Source organism: Heterodontus francisci, chromosome 6 (genome assembly GCF_036365525.1).
Source record: "Heterodontus francisci isolate sHetFra1 chromosome 6, sHetFra1.hap1, whole genome shotgun sequence".
In the NCBI taxonomy this organism is placed as follows: Eukaryota; Metazoa; Chordata; class Chondrichthyes; order Heterodontiformes; family Heterodontidae; genus Heterodontus; species Heterodontus francisci.
Window position 1 is genome coordinate 58,369,777 of NC_090376.1, and position 19,611 is coordinate 58,389,387.

At 42.7% G+C, this 19,611-nt stretch overlaps 1 protein-coding gene across 3 annotated transcripts in view; it reads right to left on the reverse strand.

The window, feature by feature from the left end:
• LOC137370971 (glutamate receptor 4) overlaps positions 1-19,611 on the reverse strand; it is a 271,296-nt gene that overhangs the window by 56,932 nt on the left and 194,753 nt on the right. The gene's annotated exons all lie outside the window — the stretch shown is intronic.

The following is a 19,611-nucleotide window of genomic DNA, read 5'->3' on the forward strand; positions in this document are numbered from 1 at the left end:
AGGGCATTTGACAAGGCGCCAAAGCTTCCTTATCAAAGCACAAGGAGCACAAACAGTCGCTTGCATTAGCATTTAAAAGTTATTCAGTTTCTGGATATTTTGGATGTCCATAACATCGCCCTAAGCATTTGGTAATTAGGACTGTCAATACAAATTGCAAGTGAGCAGACAAAGGGTTTACCTATGTGTAATGTAGAATTATAGACACAGAAGAGCTATTTCCTTATACTTTTGCACAATCCTGTTCAAAATGTATGTTTTAATACAATGTGTATATACAGCTCTCAAAGTGGTTGAGATTCCTTTGTCCAAGTTCCTCGCAGGAAATGTCAGCCTCCTTTACATCTTGCAGAGCTGCCTCACGAATCTAATCCTAATGGGCCATGTTTGTTAGAAAGGTCAGGTGAAGCTGTCATTACTGCTTATTGGGTTCTGGTCTCAAAAGATTACAGGCTAGAAATTTGTTTGCTCTGATTTTCAGGAAGGGGTGTTGCAATTTGCGACATGCCCTCACCCCTTCAGATCAAGGTGCGCAACATGCAAAATTCATGTATCCACTTCATCTGAATGATTGTAGCACCAGCTGGTGTGCCTCCAACGCTCCTTTCTGCTTCTTAACGCTGCCGGTGAGCTCTGCACACAGCAAGAGGACCCGGCAGCATTATTTGCCGATCCCATAGTACAGGCAGCCTGTTTTTAAAGCAGGGTTGTCCAACATACGGCCCGTGGGCCAGGATCCGGCCTGCCAAAAGTTTCCATCTGGCCCGCAGGTGTAAACTGTACCCGGGGCCGTTCCTCATCCTCCCCAGGGGTCCGTGACTGGAGATGGGAAATTTTCCACCGGCTTTTTCTTGCAGACTGGCCTTTTAAAAATATTCGCACTGTCAGTTTCACAGTTAACAGTTGCTGATGACTCTCAGCATGACTCACACTCATGACTCACCCTTAACATTCATATAGTCCACCTCACCCTCACACAACTACCAATGCTGCCAGCTCACATCCATCTCTCACTGTCTCCATGTGCCTCCAGTGATTCAGCTATGGCAGGCACATCACCCAAACACAGGGCTACACAGCCACAGACATTCTACCCTCTCTCTTGTAGGACAAGGTGGCACACAATAGAAGGGAGCAGAGCAGAACTTGGGCGGGGGATGAGGATGTCTGCATCACCTGAGCCCTGTGGAGGAGATAGTTTTCTATATCATGGAGCCGGCTGTGACAGGGCCTATAGCATTGGGTGTCACCAAGAACAATTAGGAGGATAACATTTTCCTGCCTTATGGCCCTTAACTCCCAGCTCACTCTCATCCTGCTATCTGACACGATGAGCAAGCTGCTGATAGTGGGACCATGGACCTCTCGCTTCCCACCCTTAACCCCTTCCCTCTCATCAACCCTTCTGATTTCTGCTTTCAGACACCCAAGATCTGCTGCCTGCCCAAGCACGGGAAGACCCAGGAGGAAAGAGAGCAACAATACAGCACGGCCCCATCACCTGATCTGACACTCGCAGCCACCAGCTCAGACACTGGCACTGTACTTACCTTGGAGGTTAGTTTTGGTGTTGGGATTAGCACATGGTGAGTCACCGGGCATGAGTGGGCTGCAACCACGCCAGGGGTAAAGGATGATTCATGAGCCAGCTGATGGGAGGGGGAGGTGGCAGATGAGCACTGATGCAGAGGACTCAGATGAGGACTTCAATGGGGCAGCATACAGGAGAGTGCTGAATGGGCATATATACTGAAATGCTGGGTGCATTACCTGGCCTGCCAGACTGCCTCCTGTCACTGGCAAGGAGCATGGAGGAATCTGGCTCCAAGTTGGCAGAGGGCATGGCATGAATCTTGCCCTCTCCATAGCCTTTGCTTAATTTCCCTGTTGTCCTGCAGACCCAGAGGCACTGCCACTGCTGCCCCCATACCTGTTGCAGCATTTATATGGACAGGTCACCTACTCCTCTGGCATCCCTGAGTGGATGCGGCAATACTCTCTTGCAAATGCAGGAACTCAGCAAAACACCTCCAAAAACATGCCAGAATACTTTCAGACACTGTGAAATAGAAAAAGTTCAAAAAAATCTAACTTACTTGCCATCAGGGTGCCTGACTCTTAAAATAATGTTACTGCAGGGCCCATCTTTCTGCTTCACGCTTCTTATTTCTGAGTAGTTGCCAGGATCTGCACTGCCCAAATTTGGGATCCTGGCATCACATGAGCCAGCTGAGTTGTGTGCTGTCAGGATAGTGCTAATTTGATGTGTTCTCGTGCATGCAGGAGATGCACCTGTTTGCGCCCATATCCTTGGAAAATGAAATGAGGGTAGTGGCCAGGGGTGTAGCCTGCCCCTGGGATACTCAGGTAGGCCTTTGTAGCACCGCTATGCATATAAATTTCATGCCTTCCATTCATTTTCCAGTTGCAATGAGTTACTTTTTCAAACTTGGGCTCATTCTCTGGGTTACTGTTGGCATCTTCTTGTGTTTGACATCTTAGGATGAACCCAGATTCATGATTATGCATGAGACTGTGGATGCATATGTGCATGCGTGGTGGAAGAGGGACTTCCAAGCTCTCTCAGACACTTGGAAGCCAACAGACTGAGATGACAACTTCACCTGATGCCTAATGTTCATGATTCTTTGAACAGCACAGGTTAGGATGTTGATCAATTTACTCATGCCAGGCTCCAGCAAGGTGTGGTTTGTTGACCTGAGAATGAAAGGGATCAAGAGATGCCAAGTTTCTGGTGATGGATTTGATCTTTTTAACAATCATGGAACAGAGGTGAGGTGAGAGTGACATCCCTGGATATCAAGGCAGCATTTGACAGAGTCTGACATCAGGGATTAATGATTGGTAGAAGGATTAGTAGGGACATGAGGACAGAGGGTGGTGGGTGTCTGGAATTCACTGCCAGGAATGCTGGTGGAGGCAGAAACCCTCGACTCATTTAAAAAGTACCTGGACATGCACCTGAAGTGCTGTGACCTGCAAGGCCATGGACCAGGTGCTAGAAGGTGGGATTAGATTGGCTGGCTAGTTTTTTCAGCCAGCATGGACATGATGGGCTGAATGGCATCCTTCTGTGTTGTAATTTTTCTATGGCTCTATGGTTCTAAGGAAGCCTCGCAAAATTAAAGTCAATGTGAATCAGGAGGAAAGCTCTCCAGTGGTTGGAGTCATACCTAGAATGAAGCATGGTGGTAATCACTATTGGTGGCCAATCATCTGAGCCCCAGGTCATCAATGCAGGAGTTCCTCAGGGTAGTGTCCTAGCCCAACCTTCTTCAGCTGCTTCATCAATGATGTTCCCTCCCATCATAAAGTCAGAAATGGGGATGTTCGCTGATAATTGCATAATATTCAGTATCATTCACGACTCCACAGTTACTGAACCATGGCTACATGCAACAAAACCTGGACAACATTCAGGCTTGGGCTGATAAATGGCAAGTAACATTCCTGCCACACAAGTGCCAGGCAACAATCACCTCCAGCAAGAGAGAATTTAACCATTTCCCATTGACATTCAATGGTATTACGATCACTGAAACCCCACCATCAACATCCTGGGGGCTTACCATTGACCAGTAACTTAACTGAACCAGTCATATAAATACTGTGGCTACAAGAGCAGGTCAGAGGCTGGGAATTCTGCGGTGAGTAACTCACCTCCTAACTCCCCGAAGCCTGTCCACCATCTACAAGACACGAGTCAGGAGTTTGATGGAATACTCTCCACTTGCCTGGATGAGACAGCTCCAACAACACTCAAGAACTTGACAGCATCCAAGACAAAGCAGCCCATTTGATTGGCACCCCACCCATCACCTTAAACATTCACTCCCTTCACCAGCGCAAAGTGGTAGCAGTGTTTACCATCTACAAGATGCACTGCAGCAACGCACCAAGGTTCTTTCGACAGCACCTTCCAAACTTGCAACCTCTACCACCTAGAAGGACAACGGTAGCAGACGCATGGGAACATCACCCACCATCAGCAAGTTCCCCTCTAAGTCACACACCATCCTGACGTGAACTATATTGCCCTTTCCTCACTGTCGCTGGGTCAAAATCTTGGAACTCCCTCCCTTAAAATACTGTGGATGTAAATACACTATACAGACTGCAGTGGTTCAAGAAGGCAGCAATCCACCACCTTCTCAAAGGCAATTAGGGATGGGCAATAAATGCTGGTCTTGCCAGTGACACTCACATCCCAAGAATGAATAAAAGAAAGAAATTGGGACTCGATCTGAAAGGCATCCCGAAAATGCCATGACCCAAATATAGTGCTCCGGAATTTAAGGAAATGAAGGAACTGTTCTGATTTTTCTTAGATTAATCATTACATTTGAGAGCTGTTTCTACACTTGTTTGTTGGATTTTTTTGCTCTGGTCCAGGGACAGTCAGATATTTATTCTGACTCAGCCCAAACTACCTGGATGGTCTACACATGGAAAAGGAACCTATAGACTTTACTTATTATAGAATAGCTTTTTAAAAATTAAATATTTTACACTTCATGTTGATATTGTATTGTCCACACAGAATGCTTTTATACACATTTCATCATCAGAACTAATACAGCCATCACTTGGGAATTATTGTTTATATATCACACATTTTCCTTTTTATTCTGGTTTGACAAAGATGTAAAAATCATTTTCTTTCTGAAATATATATTTATACCACAGATTATTTACAACTGTATAAAGTTTTTGAGCTAATATAAATGAAGACGTACATTACTGAAGAATACTCCACAACAGTAATCCTTTCACCTTCACAATTGTGTACATCTTGCTTTCATTATTATTTTTATCAATGCAGGTGATCAAAAATTTAAGACGCTCTGGTGTTGAGGTGCACGTCTAATGATTGTAATTAATTTAACCTCAGCCATGTAATCTATCAAATCACTCAGAATTTGACCAGAAACAAACAATGATTTCTGGAGGAAATTGATGGACACTTGAGGGAAATAAACTTGCAGGGCTACGGCAATAGAGCAGGGGAATGGGACAGACTGGATTGCTCTAAAGAGAGGTGACATAGCCCCTGTGAGCTGAATAGCCGCCTTCTGTGCCATAATGACTCTATGTTGGCTCTACAGTGCTTAAAAACTGGAAACTATGAATGAAGTAGAAAAGGAGCACCACTGAATTATCAAATAGTACCTTCAGAGAGAACCAGGGGGAGAAATTCGTTTGTGTAGCGTGCTATGCAGACTAACATTGATTCCCCAGGAGCAGGCAGTGCTGCAGGTTACCAGCTGTGCAGGAAGAAAGCATGCTGGCCGAGCAGGTAGCAGCCTACGGCATTGCCTGCTCTGGGGGAATCAATGTAAGCCTGTGTAGTGATGCTTTGAACAAATTTCTCCCCCCTTGAGTTGCTGAAGAATTGCACCAGAAAAAATGTAATGGTAACAATAGGAAAATAAATTTAATGTCCATGGGTTCATGCTTCCACTAAAATATCAGAGAGGTAGTTCTAATGCATTAGCATTTGACGGCTAGTTCTACAATACCCAGATAAATTCTACATCAGATAAAGTTCTAAAGGGCAAAATTCAGATGGGACCGCTCCGCTGCCGCAAGTGCAGTGTAATGGAATGCTCATCTGTCCAAAGGGAAGGATTAAAATCCCAAGGACCTGGTTAGGGTGGGTTGCCCGAGGCTGTTAGGGTTTTTTGGAGGCCCCCATTCCAATATGCCAGTGAATTGAAGCAGCCGACCACTGCTCGAGTAGGGGAACCCAGATGCTCATCCTCGGATCAAAGGAAAATGTAAGCCTTTTAGTCTTCAGCTCCTAAGGGAGCCAAAATGCCTTTTTATTACTTTAGTCTAGGTCACATACAACGGCCTCAGTGTAATTCCTGCCAGCTCTCAGTTGGTAAGAGTTACAATGCCTTATCTCTTTGGCCTCCTTATCTCGAGAGACAATGGGTAAGCGCCTGGAGGTAGTCAGTGGTGTGTGTGAGCAGCGCCTGGAATGACTATAAAGGCCATTTCTAGAGTGACAGGCTCTTCCACAGGTGCTGCAGAAAAATTTGATTGTCGGAGCTGTTACACAGTTGGCTCTTCCCTTGCACCTCTGTCTTTTTTCCTGCCAACTGCTAAGTCTCTTCGACTCGCCACACTTTAGCCCTGCCTTTATGGCTGTCCGCCAGCTCTGGCGAACGCTGGCAACTGACTTGTGATCAATGTCACAGGATTTCATGTCGCGTTTGCAGACGTCTTTAAAGCGGAGACATGGACGGCCGATGGGTCTGATACCAGTGGCGAGCTCGCTGTACAATATGTCTTTGGGGATCCTGCCATCTTCCATGCGACTCACATGGTCAAGCCATCTCAAGCACCGCTGACTCAGTAGTGTGTATAAGCTGGGGATGTTGGCCGCCTCGAGGACTTCTGTGTTGGAGATACGGTCCTGCCACCTGTTGCCAAGTATTCTCCGGAGGCAGCGAAGATGGAATGAATTGAGACGTCGCTCTTGGCTGACATACGTTGTCCTGGCCTCGCTGCCATAGAGCAAGGTATTGAGGACACAGGCTTGATACACTCGGACTTTTGTGTTCCGTGTCAGTGCGCCATTTTCCCACATTCTCTTGGCCAGTCTGGACATAGCAGTAGAAGCCTTTCCCATGCGCTTGTTGAAGTTACAATGCCTTATAAGCGCATACTAATCGGGGTAATATCCCCAGACATGCTCTCTTGACGTAAAGGAGTGGGCATAAGATGCACTCCGTCAGACTTTATCGAATCCTGGCAAAATGAGGTTCAACCCGCTGTTCTGGACACTGTTGGAAAATCTGCCCACTCTGGCACCTGATCAGAATTTCAAACCCCCTAATTTTAAACGGTGCTGAAAATGAGAGGAACCTTTATATAAAATAGGAATACAATTACAGTGACTAAACAGAGATCAGTCTGCCCTGTCCCTAGAAATGCTGACTTCCTATTGATAGACAGGTTAAATATGCACGATGCAGTTCTACCTAAATAGTCCTGTCTGCAGAGGGACTGCAGTGTTTTTAATATCAGAATGCAGTGACTAGGCACAAAAAAGACACAATAACACTTTCACAGCTGGTTATAGACTTAATTTATTGTTGTGTCCTGTCACACACTGGAACAATGATTGCTGTGTATTTTAGTACAGGTTCAGAATCCAATCTGTTCAACTGATGTGATAATTAACCTGCTAATTATTGTCATACAATAACTGAATTACATACAATGTGATTTGATAATGTTATGCTGCAGATTATTTAATTCTTGCTGTTACAAGGTTCAGAAAATTAGTTAATGTCTCCAATTGATGAGAAAAATGCAGGTTATGAAAAAGAAAATTATTATAACTATTTCTCTATTTCACAGAAAATGTTTTAATTTTTTTCTTCCAAATTACTCCCTCTCCTCCCTTTCCTGATGATTTTGAATCTCTGTTTCCAGCATGTACAGAAAGCATCTGGTACCTCACTCAAATGGTCATTCTTCATGAGTGGGCCAAGAGAGTGAATGCACGGCATGTTTTTTGATTATGGGAGATAAGGGTTATTCATACACATGCACTTCCAGCAGGAAACAGCGACCAAGAGTGGGAATACTAGGTGATTGTTTTTTTTAACCTAGATGGTTGAGGCCAATTGTATCGTCCCTTTCTGTTACCCTAGATAATCAGTTAGCTGAGAAAGCCTGTGGGCTGGGGATTTAACTTGGGACCTTCTTGCTCTATATGGTTCAGCTATTTATTGGATACACTCACTGGACAAGATTCAGAGAATAGTAATAAGGATGATTCTGGGACTCAGGCATCTAAATTGTGAGGAAAGGCACATAGATCTGAACTTGTTTCCATTGGAGAAAAGGACATTGAGGGGTAGGATTGATAGCTTTAAAATATTGAGAGATCTAGATGAGAAGGCGGCTATTTGACTTGGACTGTGAGCACATCACTAAAGGTTTAAAATGAACAAGTTTGTTATCAGACTAAAGACAAGAAGCAACTTTTGTTCCACATTGAAAAGCAAAAGTAGTTGAAGTTGAGTCCACTAACTTATTCACAACAGAGCTGGATCAATATTTAGTTGGGAATGGCAATCCAGGCTATAGACAGAGTTAGAGACAGTGGCGGTCAAATGTCCCATACAGGAAAGGATATGTGAAGTAGAAGGTGTTGATGAATTGCCTTTTCCTGTTTCATTCTTTATGTTCTTATAAATAATCTTTGTTTTTACAATAATTTAGTTAAGTCCAGTTGATGAATATATCAACCATACAGAAGCTGCACAAGAATTCAAAAAAGTTATACTGTTATGCTTCCACTTCACTACGTCTATTTATTAGTCCTGGAACTACAATAAGGAAAAGCTAATTGACTTCTGTAATATGACAGGATGTGTTCAGGCACATGACTGGCACTGCTGGTGAAACTCCTGATGAAATGAAAATAATTCTTGATGCATGTACTGGGAAAGGCATATTTAATACTGGCACTATGACACAACATTCAAAACTGCATTTACCTGACAATCAGTTTAATATGATGGTGTCACTTGCCATATTGAATACTGCATTTATGACAGGTAAAATGAAGCAGCTAATAATGAAATATTGACGTTTGGTTCAAAGATAATCACTTAAGCCAAGTTATGCATGAAGCACAGAATGGGCTGTGCTCAGATTTTGGTGGAGTTTCTGCTGAAGATTCTAATCAATTTCTAATACTGAAAAGCAGAAATATCTTTTAACCAAGCAAGAACCAGAATAAATCATATGTCTAATTAACAAGATGCTGCCTGTGGGCAAATATAAGCTGATAAAGTATAAATTATCAGACAGGAAAATGATTGAGTATTTGCAGAGACAATAAATAGAACGACTGGTAGTGACATGCAAATAATTCATATTAATATGTTTTTGTCATCAGAAGATGCATGTAGATTAGATCATTCAGCCCATCTAGCTTATCCTTCAATAATAGATTTCAGCTCTTACATGTCAGCATCAAACTACCTCTTGAATGACCCTAATATTGACCCTGATATATTTGCATGGAAACTTTTTATGCAGGTATTAAATGTTAGAAAACTCACATTGATGGATACTGAAAATGAACCTCGTGTTTCAGAAAATATAATTGGAGGTAGACACAAACTGCCAAAAGACAGTCTAATAAACTATGTCTGAAGACATTAGAAATGCACATTCTAAGAGCAAAACTACAAATGTAAATTGAAGCCAGGTATATAATGACCATAAATACAAACACCATTGATAAACTACTCCTGCTCCTATTTCTTATGTTCATATGTAGTGAATTAGATGGTTGTGAATAAATGGTAATGTGGCATTGACATGCATGTATAGATCCAGTTAGAGGATAAGAAAGGCTGGATAAAATTCTGTGTAGATTTATGATGCAAAATAATGAAATCAGGCGTAACTGGGCAATGGAGCCACCACAAAATACTGCGGTTGGAACGGACAGGGACATAACAACCTACAAGTAATGTGAACAGTTCCCTGTGGAGATTGCTTCAAGTACTACAGTGTATAAAATCTTGGTTAGTTCACATAACTAAGAGAATGAGAAAGAGAGAATACTAGACAGGAACACAATTTATCAATATCACAGAACTATTAAACAAGAATCAGAAAGAATTGTCTCTGTATGTGCTGCAATATGTTATGATCCACCTCATCACTTCCATTTATTTGTCCCATTGCTGCAATAGGGAAAGGCTAATTGACTTGTGTGATACATTAGATCATGTCCAGACATGAGAGTAGATCTTCATCTTCACTGCCTGAGCAGTAATCAGATGGCGTTGATGGCTTGACCTTTATAGAACCTGCCTTATTTTCAGTTCATGGGGGTAGCATTTTGGTTGCATTGCCTGGCTATAATCTGGTGGAGTGGATAGGTAGCCTTTTACAGAACCTGCACAATTTTCATTCCATTGATTTCAATGGAAATCAGTTTACTGCTCTGGTGATAAAAATGAAAATCTACCTACTAATTTCAATGGAATGAAAATCTGGGTGGGGGCTTCTATATAGGGCCGGCAAGTCACTCCAACAGATTATCTCCCCAGGCTGGTGAAAACTCTAAGGAAATAGAAATAGTATCAAATACATATCCCATTAGATATGATATTTATGCAATGAGTTGTTCGAACCATGAGTGATGTTGTGTATACCTGTCAGATAAATATCATGCCCATTTGCTCCCTATCGTTTTTGGTCTGACAGAATTGTAATCAACCTCCACCAGTGAACATCAGGAATATATTTCAACCAAGCAGGATAATATTTATAGTCTAATTCTAATTAATAAGGTGCTTTCTGTGGGAAAAAATGATAGTTGGTCAAACAGAAAGTATGAAATGGGAAGATGATCGTGCCATTGGCTGACACAGTAAAGAGGAAGGTGACCAGTATTTTGCAGCCAATTAATATTGATGTACTTTATTCATGAGTTTTCAGCGTTCTCACAGAAGCAATTTATCTCAACACAAAATTATAACACTGATGTCTCAAAAGCTAAATAACTTTAATAGACACTAAAATTGGGCCTTTGATGTTCATTGGATGTGTAATTTTTCCTAACATATGTGTGAAGGGAAGATACTTGCTTGAGGTTAAACAGTTTTCATTCCCTGCAGTGCCATAAATGTGAAGGTTCTACCTCATGGATAATATATTCTGTAGGATATGATTTATGCCATAAATGGGCTGATCTGATAATTCACAAGTGATGAAATCTTGAATGACTGATAGTCAGTGTCATAAATGGGACACAAATAACATCTGATGGGATTCAGTTTATACATATTAAAGCTAAATAGGTAAAGTTAATCTTGCAAAGAAGTGAAGAAAGATATTTTTAATGATGCAATATGCTCTTTTCTGCTTTGGCATCAACGTAGCTTCATGCAGTGTGAGTGCTCATTAGACTGCTGTTGTATAGTGTATATTTAGAGTGTTCTTACTTGAATATTCTTTTTACATTTATTTTCAAAGGAAAATAGTTGCAGTAATTGGAACGTGATGTGATTACCATGGAACATTTGATGGAAATTAGGTCAGCTTGTGTTATAAGATCTCATCTGGATGTGACCTCCAGCTGGAGTCTCATTATTAACAGTCTCTATTTTCTCTGAGAATTTCTATTACCATCTTCAGATAAAGCAGTAATGTGTGAAACACAATGGCTGAGGATGAAACTCTACACCCTACTTGCTGTTGATAGGTTCGGTGGTAGTGAATGTGTGAATTGCTTTTCATATTGTGCAGTTACATTGCTGATGCATGGAAAATATTGCTAACAGTTTGTCTATACTTGTCACAGAATTTTTGTGTGCACGGTTAAAACATCTATGGTGAACAGTGACTTGACAGACTATGCCAGTTCTTCCTTCCCAGGGCATCACATGCCATTAAAAATTTACTATTTAAAAGATGTGAGTGGATGAATGGGTGGGACTCAAATGGCAAATGTATTTGAAATTCATGCACTGAGTTGGGAGTTAATGCTGTTTCCTCTCTCTTGCTCTCCTGAAATGATAAGGAAATGCTACTAGAAAGGTGGTACATTTCAACAAGTGAAAGGTCTATGAGGTAATAGTATTTTATTCCTATCAGCTATATAGTGTTTTTCCTCCATCCTCAGAGGAAGTATCTAGACCAGGGTTGTCCAACCTTCTGTCGTGGTGGGGGCCACATTACAATTTTTGTCTTACATGCAGGACCGGTGAGACAATTTCAGAAAGATAAAGGCATTAAAATTGATCTTACTATTAATCAAAACAGCAACAAATGTACATTTTTGTGCAGAAGCTTTAAATGACGATTAATTTATTGTCATTCTGTCAAGAGTAATCTTGATCACTCTTTCTCCCTCTCTATCTGCCCCTCTGTCTGTCCCCCTTTCACTCTCTCTCTCTGTCCACCTTTCTCTCTCTCTCTCTCTCTCGCTGTCCACCCACGCTCTGTCTGTCCCTCTTTCTCTCTCTCTCCATCCCCCTTTCTCTCTCTCTCTCGATCCCCCTTGCTCTCTCCCTCTCTTTATCCCTCTCTCCCTTTCTCTCTCTCTCTCTCTCCCCCTTTCTTTCTCTCTTTCTCTATCCCCCTCTTTCTCTCTGACAGTTGCAGAGAGCGGGAATGTTGAGCAGATGGTTGATCAGTTTTTTAAAAAATCTCAAGTCCGTTTCACAGCTGACAGCTGCTGACATCGGGAGCAGCTGTTTCCCAGCTTCGGACAGATTCAGGATTTTCCAGTGGGCTTTTTAAAAAACCCCGAATCTGTCTGTAGTTGGGAAACGTCTGTTCCCAATGTCAGCAGCTGTTAGCTGTGAAAGTGACAAGATTTTTTTTTAAAAGTTGGCCTGCAAGAAGAAGCCAGTGGGAAATTTCTCATCTCCAGTCACGGACCCCTGGTGAGGATGAGGATCAGCCTGGGCGCAGTTTACACCCGCGGGCTGGATGGAAACCTGTGGCAGGCCAGATCCTGGCCCGTGGGCTGTATGTTGGACAACCCTGAACTAGACTCTTCACACTCCACATTGTAACATGACATTATTGAAATCAAGATCTCACTATCTGGGAATTTTGCAGATACATCCAACACAGATCACTCCATGGTGAAGAATGTGGTAGCATTTCTGAGAGTGACCCTCAACCAGACTATTGGTTGGTTTGTGTCCTTTAGCAAGTCAAAGGAAAAGTAAATTGGGGTTCAAACCAATTTCACCCTCTAACTCTCTAACTAAGCTTCTGATCACCCTTCCTAACATCGCCTTCTTCATCAATGTTTTTCTTATGCCTCTGTGAAACACTGAAATGTTTTTCAATATTAAAGATTCTGTATAAATGCAAATTAATATTGTGCTCCATTGCTCCATCCATATATTGGTTTAAACCACTGTGATCTACCTAATTGTAGAGAGTAATTAAAATACAATCTGTCAATAATATGAAGTTAAGAATTTTTATGTAATTTTTACAAATTTATTTTTTTCATTGGAATTTGTCTAAATTTATTGTTACTGTCCAATCTTTTTTATTAATGTGAAATCAATTACTGAATGATTGAAAGACTAATTATGCAACTCTTTCAGAGGACCAAGCTAACAAACTACAATGAACAAAGAACAGTACAGCACATGAACAGGCCATTCGGCCCTCCAAGCCTGCGCCGATCTTGATGCCTGTCTAAACTAAAACCTTCTGCACTTCCGAGGTCAACACCCTCTGTGTAAAGAACTTGCTTCGCACATCCCCTCTAAACATTGCCCCTCATACCTTAAACCCATTAAACCCCTAGTAACTGACTTTTCCACCCTGGGAAAATGCTTCTGACTATCCACTCCGTCCATGTCACTCACAACTTTGCAAACCACTATGATGTCGCCCCTCCACCTCCGTCGTTCCAGTGAAAACAATCCGAGCTTATCCAGCCTCTCCTCATAGCCAATGCCCTCCAGACCAGGTAACATCCTGGTAAACCTCTTCTGTACCCTCTCCAAAGCCTCCACGTCCTTCTGGTAGTGTGGCGACCAGAATTGCACGCAATATTCCAAGTGTGGCCTGACTAAGGTTCTGTACAGCTGCAGCATGACTTGCCAATTTTTATACTCTATGCCCCGACCGATGAAGGCAAGCATGCCGTATGCCTTCTTGACTACCTTATCCACATGTGTTGCCACTTTCAGTGACCTGTGGACCTGTACGCCCAGATCTCTCTGCCTGTCAATACTCCTAAGGGTTCTGCCATTTACTGTATACTTCCCACCTGTATTAGATCTTCCAAAATGCATTACCTCACATTTCTCCACCCAAGTCTCCAACCGATCTATATCCTGCTGTATCCTCTGACAATCCTCATCACTATCCGCAACTCCACCAACCTTTGTGTCGTCCGCAAACTTACTAATCAGACCAACTACATTTTCCTCCAAATCATTTATATATACGACAAACAGCAAAGGTCCCAGCACTGATCCCTGTGGAACACCACTAGTCACATCTCTCCTTTCAGAAAAGCACCCTTCCACTGCAACCCTCTGTCTTCTATGACCGAGCCAGTTCTGTATCCATCCTGCTAGCTCACTTCAGATCCCGTGTGACTTCACCTTTTGTACCAGTCTGCCAGGAGGGACCTTGTCAAAGGCTTTACTGAAGTCCATATAGACAACGTCCACTGCCCTTCCTTCATCAATCATCTTCGTCACTTCCTCAAAAAACTCAATCAAGTTAGTGAGACACGACCTCCCCTTCACAAAACCATGCTGCCTCTCGCTAATAAGTTCATTTGTTTCCAAATGGGAGTAGATCCTGTCCCGAAGAATCCTCTCTAATAATTTCCCTACCACTGACGTAAGGCTCACCGGCCTATAATTTCCTGGATTATCCTTGCTACCCTCCTTAAACAAAGGAACAACATTGGCTATTCTCCAGTCCTCTGGGACCTCACCTGTAGCCAATGAATTAGAATTAAAATTAGAACATTACAGCGCAGTACAGGCCCTTCGGCCCTCGATGTTGCGCCGACCTGTGAAACCATCTGACCTACACTATTCCATTTTCATCCATATGTCTATCCAATGACCACTTAAATGCCCTTAAAGTTGGCGAGTCTACTACTGTTGCACGCAGGGCGTCCTACTACTCTCTGAGTAAAGAAACTACCTCTAACATCTGTCCTATATCTATCACCCCTCAACTTAAAGCTATGTCCCCTCGTGTTTGCCATCAACATCCGAGGAAAAAGACTCTCACTATCCACCCTATCTAACCCTCTGATTATCTTATATGTCTCTATTAAGTCACCTCTCCTCCTCCTTCTCTCCAACGAAAACAACCTCAAGTCCCTCAGCCTTTCCTCGTAAGACCTTCCCTCCATACCAGGCAACATCCGAGTAAATCTCCTCTGCACCCTTTCCATAGCTTCCACATCCTTCCTATAATGTGGTGACCAGAACTGCACGCAATACTCCAGGTGCGGTCTCACCAGAGTTTTGTACAGCTGCAGCATGACCTCGTGGCTCCGAAACTCGATCCCCCTACTAATAAAAGCTAACACACCATATGCCTTCTTAACAGCCCTATTAACCTGGGTTGCAACTTTCAGGGATTTATGTACCTGGACACCAAGATCTCTCTGTTCATCTACACTACCAAGAATCTTCCCATTAGCCCAGTACTCTGCATTCCTGTTACTCCTTCCAAAGTGAATCACCTCACACTTTTCCGCATTAAACTCCATTTGCCATCTCTCAGCCCAGCTCTGCAGCCTATCTATGTCCCTCTGTACCCTACAACATCCTTCGGCACTATCCACAACTCCACCGACCTTAGTGTCATCCGCAAATTTACTAACCCACCCTTCTACACCCTCTTCCAGGTCATTTATAAAAATGACAAACAGCAGTGGCCCCAAAACAGATCCTTGCGGTACACCACTAGTAACTAAACTCCAGGATGAACATTTGCCATCAACCACCACCCTCTGTCTTCTTTCAGCTAGCCAATTTCTGATCCAAAGCTCTAAATCACCTTCAACCCCATACTTCCGTATTTTCTGCAATAGCCTACCTTATCAAACGCCTTACTGAAATCCATATACACCACATCCACTGCTTTACCCTCATCCACCTGTTTGGTCACCCTCTCGAAAAACTCAATAAGGTTCGTGAGGCACGACCTACCCGTCACAAAACCGTGCTGACTATCGCTAGTGAACTTATTCTTTTCAAGATGATTATAAATCCTGTCTCTTATAACCTTTTCCAACATTTTACCCACAACCGAAGTAAGGCTCACAGGTCTATAATTACCAGGGCTGTCTCTACTCCCCTTCTTGAACAAGCGGACAACATTTGCTATCCTCCAGTCTTCCGGCACTATTCCTGTCGACAATGACGACATAAAGATCAAGGACAAAGGCTCTGCAATCTCCTCCCTAGCTTCCCAGAGAATCCTAGGATAAATCCCATCTGGCCCAGGGGACTTATGAGGATACAAAGATTTCTGTCAAGGCCCCAGCAATTTCTTCCCTTGCCTCCCTCAGTATTCTGGGGTAGATCCTATCAGGCTCTGGGGTCTGATTTACCTTGATGCTTTGCAAGACGCCCAACACCTCCTCCTTTTTGATAACGACTACTTTGTATTTCTACACGATTACAGTACATATTGGGCATTGTCCTCCACAATCCAGTTAATTTCCATAATCCGCACTGGGAACGGCTTTTAAAGTGTTGCAGTGTCTGTCATGATTGCTGAGGTCAATATTTTTCTAACTTTAAAAGTTAACCTAGTAGGCTTACTGCTTGTGTAATTGACTTCTCGAGTCATAACGGCACAGGAGGCCACCATTTGGCCCATCAAGTCGATGCTGGCTCTCTGTAGAACAATCCATTCCCCCGCTTTATCTCTGTAGCCCTGCAAGTTTATTTCTCTGAAGTGGTCATGCAATTTCCTTTTGAAATCATTGATCGACTCCGCATCGAGCACCCGCGTAGGCAGCGTATTTCAGGTCATTACCACTCGCTGTGTAAAAATGTTCTTCCTCACATCCCCCTGCAACCCTTGCTCAAAACCTTAAATCTGTGTCCCCTAGTCCTTGTACCATTAGCTAATGGGAACAGCTTTTCTTTATCGACCTTATTGAAACCTGTCATAATCTTAAAAACCACTATCAAATTTCCCCTCAATCTCTTTTTCTCCAAGGAAAACAGCCCCAGCTTCTCTAACCTAACCTTGCAGTTAAATTCTCTCATTCCTGGAACCATTCTGGTAAGTCTCCTCTGCATCCTCTCAAGGGCCCTCACACCCTTCCTAAAGCGAGGTGACCCGAACTAGACGCAATACTCTAGTTGTGGCCTAACCAGAATGTTATAAAGGTTCAGCATAACTTCCCTGCTCTTGTACTCAATGCCTCTATTTATGAAGCCCAAGTTCCCATATGCTTTGCTAACTTCTATCTCAATATGTCATGCCACCTTCAAAGATCGATGCACCCTCTGTCCCTGTAATTTTAGAACTGTGCCATTAAGTCTGTATTGCCTCTCCCTATTCATTCTGCCAAAATGCATCAACTCACACATCGCAGTATTAAATTCCACCTGTCACTTATCTGCCCATTCTGCCAACCTATCTATGTCCTATTGTAGTTGATTGGTATCATCCTCACCATTTGCCACACCTCAAAGTTTGGTATCATTGGCAAGTTTTGACATTTTACTTTGTATTCCAATATCCAGGTCATATATATATATCAAAAAAGCGGTGGTCCCAGCACTGACCCTTGGTGAACACCACTGTCTACCATCCCACAGCCTGAAAAACAACCATTTACCACAACTCACTGTTTTCTGCCCTTAAGCCAATTTTTCATCCAAGCTGATACTGACCCTTCTATTCCATGGGCCTCAATTTTGATAACCAGCCTTTTATGTGGCACTTTGTCACATGCTTTGTTATAACCAGGTGAGAAAGAGGTCTAGGGTTCCCTTTCAATCTTCACCTGGTCTTACTGTAACAGGGTTTAATTTTTAAACACACTGTTGTTTCAGCTCCCCCTTGGTGAATCCTTATTCACTGCTTTCCAATTATAAGGTAAAGAAATAAGCACAAATGGGCTTTCTTAGGTTTAAAGAAAGGCGAAATTTTGTTAAACTTAAACTCTAATTTGGTTGACGCCGATAGATACATGATGCGCCCACACTAGCATGTATACGTGATATGCACATGCAAATAGAGACAGAAAAGAGCAGAAGAAAAATAAAGTGGAAAGATTTGAGGCAATCTCTTTGTTACAGTTCTTCGAGCTCACTGTAGAATCCTTTTGTAGGTTGATTTTGCTTTTCGTTGGGGCCCAGTATTCTTCTTAAACCTTGTTCATTAAGGAGACTTTTCTCTCTTGGGGTTCATGTGTTTTCAGTGGGTTTCAGTTCCGTGAGAAAGGGATGGGAGCAGACAGAAGAAGAGGAGGTCTTTTTCAGTCCAGGAGCAAAGAGCCCTCTGCCAGTTCAAACAACTTAAACCTCCCAAGTTGGCCAGCAAGGTGGTCACGTGACTAACAGGTTTGACTAGGTCTGTTATGTGTATTGTAGTGAAGCAGGGGATAGCTCCTTTGTTCCAACACTGTCTGCTAATATGCAAAAATGTCTTTCTGGTCAGGGGCCTGGCAATCCCTTGTAACAGGCTTTCTCTTCTTCCCAGCAACAATGTGAAATTTAATGTCCATGTGGCGAAATTCTTGGCAGGTGGGGGCCTGCATGACAGCTTTCTTAAAATCCATATAAACAACATGCATTGCATTCCCTTCATCAACCTTCTCCATTACTTTATCAAAATATTTAATTAGATTAGTCAAGCTTGATCTGCCTTTACAAATCCATGTTGCCTCCACATATATAACTCAAACCTCTTCAAGTGCCTGTTAAGCTTTTCCCTGATTATTGTTTCTAAAGCCTTACCCACCTTTGAATTTAAACTGACTGCCCTGTATTTATTCGGAATGTCCTTACACCCTTTCTTGAACAAGGGTGTCACATTTGCCACTCTCCAATCCTGTGGCACCTCCCCCATATCTGGGGAAGATTATGGCAAGCCTTTCCACTAACGGCACTTCCACTTCCCTTACCGACCTGGATGCAAGCCATCCGGACCAGGCAACTTATTCACTGTGAGTATAGCCAGCCTTTCCAGTATATTCTGCCTATCAATTTTCACCCCATCCATTACCTCTACCATCTTTGTTTCTACCAATATTTTGCCAGCACCCTCTTCCTCAGTAAACACCGACACAAAATACTCATTAGTGAGTAGTGCTCGCCTTGCCCTGCACCTCAAAGCATATATCACCCTCTTTGTCCCTAATAGGACCCACCCCACCTCTTACAACTCACTTACTGTTTACCTGCCAGTAGAGGATTTTTGGGTTCCCTTTTATGTTAACTGTCATTCTATTCTCATATTCTCTTTTTGCCAGGCTCATTTCCCCTCTCAACGTATAGTATTTGGCCTGGTTCTTGCTGGAAGAATTCACCTTAAATGCATCATTCACCCTCTTGTTTTGTTTCATTATATTCTCCATCTCCCTCGTCACCCTTGTTGGAATTGTCTTAGTCTGTACCTGAAACATCTCCTCCTTAAAGATCACCCATTATTCCATTACAGTTTTTCCTGTCAGTCCTTTGTTCCATGTTACCCTGGCTAGATTCCCTCTCAACCAATTGAAGTTAGCCCACTTAAGATTGTTCCTTACTCATCTCCATTACTGATCTAAATCTTATGATACAATGGTCACTCTTACCCAAGTATTCCCATACAGACACTTGGTCCATTTGGCCCACCTCATTCCCCAGCACCAGATCCAGCAATGCCTCCTTCCTAATTAGACCATGAACATACTGGTCAAGGAAGTTCTTCTGAACAGATTTCAGAAATTCTTCCCCCTCCTTACCATTTACTCTAACAGTATTCCAATTGACATTTGGGTATTTGAAGTTCCCCAATATCACGACTCCATAGTTCTTGCGCATCTCTGATTTCCCTGCAGATTTGCTCCTCTCTCTCTCTCACTATTTG